This window comes from Desmodus rotundus, chromosome 8 (assembly GCF_022682495.2).
Source record: "Desmodus rotundus isolate HL8 chromosome 8, HLdesRot8A.1, whole genome shotgun sequence".
NCBI classification, from domain to species: Eukaryota; Metazoa; Chordata; class Mammalia; order Chiroptera; family Phyllostomidae; genus Desmodus; species Desmodus rotundus.
In genome coordinates this window covers 56,375,236-56,381,196 of record NC_071394.1, presented here as the reverse complement: position 1 = coordinate 56,381,196, position 5,961 = coordinate 56,375,236, and the positions used below count along the sequence as shown (strand labels likewise).

At 37.6% G+C, this 5,961-nt stretch overlaps 1 pseudogene; it reads left to right on the top strand.

Moving 5' to 3' along the window:
- The first annotated feature begins 2,846 nt into the window (after nt 1-2,846).
- On the top strand, nt 2,847-3,921 carry LOC112320796 (actin, cytoplasmic 1-like; annotated as a pseudogene).
- The last annotated feature ends 2,040 nt before the right edge of the window (nt 3,922-5,961 follow it).

Below are 5,961 nucleotides of genomic sequence, written 5' to 3'. Positions count from 1 at the left end.
ATTTTTCCCCCAAAAGAGCATCAATTTTTACAATCACCCATGGATGAGAGTGCCTTTGTGAAAGTCTAGGAATCAAGTGGAAAAGTTCCAGCAGAACCACTGGAGCAGCAAAAAATCCAAGATTGGACTAATTGACAAGATTAAAATGAACAGTTTCACCTTACCCATCTCACCCCTCCCCTAGGGCAGCAGAGCCTAATGCCTAGAGAAGCCTCCCAACAAAGACCAACTCAGGATCTGATTGTTTTACTGGTGAATGTTACATATTCAAAGAAAAATTAATGCCTATCATTCCAAAAGTCTTCCAAAAAGTTAAATAAGAGGGAACATTAGTAGACTCATTTTATGAGGCCAGAAATTTACTATACCAAAGCCAGACAAGGACACCACAAGAAAAGAAAATTATAAGCCAATATCCCTGACAAAAACAGATGCAAAGATCCTCAACATAATACTAGCAAACAGAATTCAACAGCACATTAAAATGATCATACACCATTACCAAGTGGGATTTATCAAGTAGATTCATCCTTAGAATGCAAGGACTGTTCAACAGGCACAAATCAACAAATATAAGATACAACATTAATAAAATGAAGGATAAATCATATGACCATCTCAATAAATGCAAAAATGCACTTGACAAAATTCAACATCCGTTCATGTTATAAATGCTCAAAAATTATGTATTAGGAGGAATATATTCTCAATATTATAAAGGACATGTTTAACAAGTCTATAGGTAACATTAACTAAGATTAGAAAAAAAGACAAGGATGCCCACTCTGGCCACTTCTATTCAACATTGTTCTGGAAGTGCTAGTTCAATCAATTAGACAGGAAAATAAAAGGTATCAAAATTGTAAGGGAGGAAGTAAAATAGGCTGTGTTTGCATGTGACATGAATTTATACATACACAATCCAAAAGATTCCACCAGTAAAAATGTAGGGACTAATAAATAATTCAGGAAAGTTGCAGGATCCAAACTATATTCTAAAACTCTAGTAATCAAAACAGCATGGTACTAGCATAATAACATATAGACTAATAGAACAGTATATAGAGTCCAGCTATAAAACTCTATGTATACTGTCAACTAATTTTTGACAGGGGCAATAAGAACACAACAGGGAAAGAATATCACTCACACCCATTAAGATAACTTTTATCAAAAAGACAAGAAACAACAAGTGCTGACAAGGATGTGTAGAAAAGGGAATCTTTGTATACTATCAGTGGTAATATAGAATGGTCCGGCCACTAGAGAAAACAGTATGGCTTTTTCTCAAAAAATACTTAAAATAGAACTACCATATGTTCAGTAATCCCTTTCTGGGTATATATCCAAATGAAATAAAATTGGTGTCTTAAACAAGTAATTAATTGTACAACCTATGTTCCCAATGACACATGAATGGATAAAGAAGATATGATATATATGAGGTCTGTCCAGAAAGTATCCAGCCGTGCACTATGAAAAAGAAACGCATTTATTGAAGAAGATACAAGAAACCTTATGAACAGGACAATGACACCTCAGTCCCCTTCCAACTAGGCAGTTTGTGACCAATTGCCATCAACTGCCCCATTGTATTTTCCTGAATCTCATCAACAGTCTGAAATCTCTTCCTTTTCAAAGGTGATTTTAGTTTTGGAAAGAGCCAGAAGTCACAGAGCACCAAATCTGGGCTGTAAGGGCACCTGGGTGATTTGCTATTAAACCAAAAACTCTGCACAAGAAAGGATGCATGAGTAGGTACATTGTCACGATGAAGCTGCCAATCACCAGTTGTCCATAGTTGCAGCCTTCTGAATCATATGAATAGTTTCTATGGAGGAATGTTCAAGATTAATGCAAAATTTGATGTAGATTTATTGCTGTACTCATTCAGTCATTTTGAGTGGGAAGGCTACACAGTACACGTGCTCACTCAATAGCACCTACAACCCCCACTGACTAGTACAGTGAGATGGTCATTGTTCACACATGCATATTCCAGTCCACTCTCCTTGGGGGCCAGGTTACACTTATGTCATGCAAACTGTTCTCATTGTATTAACAATTTCTGGAAATTTTCTGGAGATTTTATATATGTAAATACAAATATAAAAATATATATTTATATATATTTTATACACACACAGTAGAATAAGGAATTATTATTTAGCCATGAAAAAAGAAAGAAATCCTGTCATTTGCAATAACATGGATGAATCTAGAAGATACCATGCTAAATGAAATTAGCCAGAGAAAGAAAAAACATATGGAACCTAAAAAAAGTAGAACTCATAGAAATAGAGAGTACAATGGTGGTTATCAGGAGCTGGGGGATGGGTGGGGAGGTCTGAGGGGTGGTAGATGCTGGTCAAAGGGCTCAAGCCTTCAGTTATAAAATGAATAAGCTCTGGGGATCTAGGTACAGCACAGTGCTTATAGTTAATAATAGTGGGTTGTACATACACTTGAAATTTGCTGAAAGTAGATATTAAGCCAAACACACAAAAAAGGTAAGTATGTGTTAACCTGATTGTGGTAACCATTTCACAAAGTATATATAGGTTAAATCATCATCTTGTACACTGTAGTAATACAATTTTGTCAATTATTCTTCAATAAAGCTAAAAAAAGTTATGAGTAGTATTCCCATCTAAAGCAATGAGAGAACACAGAAGACTAGCAATTACATCTATATTTTGCTGAAGTTATATACTCCAAAAATTGACTGTGTACAGTGCTTCAGAGTCAAGGAAAAATGATTGTGACTCACTGCAGCCAGACTGCAGCCCTTGTACTCTCACTGTTCTGCTATCCATGCGCCGTGACCTCTGCCCTCTCAGATGACCATGGAAGAAGAGATTGACAATGGCTCTGATACGTGCAAAGATGACTTTTCTGGGGATGAAGCCCCCTGAGCCATGTTCCCTTCCATCATTGTGTGTCCCCAACACCAGGGGGTCATGGTGAGCATGACACAAGGGGGGCAGAAGGACAACTACATGGGTGACTAAGCTAGAAGAAGTACAGCATACTGACCCTGAAGTATCCCATCAAGCATGGCATCATCATCAAATGTGACAATGTGGAGAAGATCTGCCACCACACCTTCTACAATGAGCTGCATGTGGCCCCCAAGGAACACCCCATGCTGCTGACAGAGGTCCCCCTGAACCCCAAAGCCAATCATGAGAAGATGGGTCAGATTGTGTTGGAGACCTTCAACATTGCCGCCATGTACATGGCCATCCAGGCCATGCTGTTCCCATATATCTCTGGATGTACCACTGATATTGTTATGGACTCTGGGGACAGGGTCACCCAAACTGCACCCATCTAGGAGGGTTACACCCTCCCCCATGCCATCCTGCATCTGGACCTGGCTGGCCCAGACCTGAAAGACTACCTCATGAAGATCCTCATGGAGGGTGGCTACAATGTCATCACCACTGCCAAGAGGAGATCACTAGCCCTGGCTCCCAGCATGATGAAGATCAAGATCATTGCCCACCTGAGTGCAAGTACTTAGTGTGGATTGGTGGCTCCATCCTGGCCTTGCTATCCACCTTCCAGCAGATGTGGACCAGCATATGACGAGTCAGGCCCCTCCACTGTCCACTGCCAATGCTTCTAAATGGACTGTGGGCAAATGCATAGCATTTGCTGCATGAGTTGATCAAGTCTAAGTTTGCCCTGGCAAATGTGTACATCTTATGCTGGCCTTATGAAACTGGAATAAGTCTTCCAAAAGGAATTGTCCTTGAATTTTCTATCTGATCTTAGCACTGGATTGTACACCTGGCTGCTGATTTTGACCTTGTATTTAAGTTAACTGCATCCTTGGTACATGTTTAATACCCCATACATATCTTTGATTTAAAACCCTGTACCTGCAGTCAGTCATTGGGTGGCTTAAATGAGAACATGTTTCTGGGAGAGAAATCCAGGGGCTTGATGAGAATCACGAGACCCCGTTTTCCTGATGTGTGCAGGTTATTACCATGCAGGAGCTGCCTATTCCAAGGTTTCTCTAGAGGCTGACATGTGTCTTGAACAAGTTGTTGTTTCTGTCCTGCTGGTCTGATGGGGTGGGGCAGGTCCAAGTGTTTGGACCCATATCCTTTCTTAGCTGATGTTTCCTGCCAGAACATCAGGCTTATTATTTACTTTGAGATGGAAAATGGTTTGCATTTCCACCTGTAAATTTATTCATCCTTTAATTTATGTAAGGTTTTTGTATGCATTCTCACTTCTTTAAGAGATGACAAATTTTCATTTCTACTGTTATGTGAGAACATTAGACCACAGCAACAGGTCATTGTGTGGAAAATAAAAGTGCTACAGTGAAAAAAAGAAAGAATTTATAGATATTTCTGAAAAGCAAAGATTGGGATACATTTAGTCACAAATAAAAGCCTTCTGGCTAGTTGATGTCTTTTGACTATCTCGCGTAACAGGCAGAGACAGCCAAAAATATGTTCTATCCTGAATGGTGTGGCTCAGTTGATCAGGCATCATCCTATAAAACAAAAGGTTGCTGGTTTGATTCCTGGTCAGGGCACATACCTAGGTTGCAGGTTTCATCCCTGGTCTGGGCGCATACAAGAGGCAACCAGTTGATGATTCTCTCTCACATTGATGTTTCTTTCCCTCTCTTTTTCCCTCCCTGCCCCTCTCTCTCTTAAAAAAAAAAGTATGTACTAAAATATCCCTTGGTTAGCCAATCACACACTGAATCTAAAAATGTTCATCATATATATCCTGCCAACAGAATAGCACAAAAAATTATTCTAGCATCCAAATTAGTTTCACATTTCTTCCTATTGATTTTGTTTCCATCCATAACTTTTAATTTCTCAATAAGTCATTGAATATTCTTAGTAAATTTACTCCTCTATGTAAATGCAGCTACTAAAAGAAACATTTTTGTTGGCTTTGATTTTGTGTCTATTATTATTATTATTATTATTATTATTATTATTATTTTGTTCTCAGTAAAGTTTGGGAACATTGCGAGTTATATTTAGGGAGACAGGTACCCTTTTACAAACTAATATGAAAACTAACATTTCCATGAAGAGTATACCTAACTTTGAAGTACATAGGGCATAAGAATCTTAAACAATTAAGTGATTTAAAAATGTTCTTAATGTGTTTCTCAATGAGTATTATAAAAATAAAGTTCTAAATATCATAACTTTTCTTTGGTTAGTATTTAGCATGATGTTGTTCCTCAAGGGATGTTTAATGAGATCTAATGATTGTGAATGGACACAAATCCACACAATGGAAAATTAGAATCAGATACAGTAACGCTCACCCACTACAATTTGTGATTGAGTTAACACCTGAGATGCTTTTTCTCTCCAATTTTTCATGTTTGAATTGTTGTCACAGTTAATTGTTTTCATTGATATGCTCATTAGTTTACTTAACTGCTTCTGAAGAAAAAGTAACACTGTGAGGAAGTCACTGACAGTAGCTCGTAGACCATTCTAAAGAATTGGTACATATCACAAATGCCGAAAAAAATACTTTGTGAAGTAGGATTGAAAATAGTTTTCTAATTTGTAATTTTCTATTGTCTGTGTTTTCTTATTAGGCATTTTAATTTTAGTATTACTCAATTGCTTTCCTTCCCTTTGCCAAGGTCTGTTCTCCCTCTTTCCTGCCCTTTCTCTCATAAAATAATCACAATTATTATTTATACACTGACAAAACTGAATTAATTTCCAAATATCAACCTGTTATTATATCCTATACCTTTAAGTCCTCACACCTTTTTCTGTCCTGGGATCAATCGGCATACTTAAGTTACGTTCTTTTTGCATTTTGATAGAAACAAACTTTTAACCCCACCTTTCATACTATTATTATCATTCCTTCCAGTTACTTATTTATCCCTCCATCGCTTAAATCAAGGGCTTTTAAATCTATTTTCAAAATATTTATCACCTAAATCAT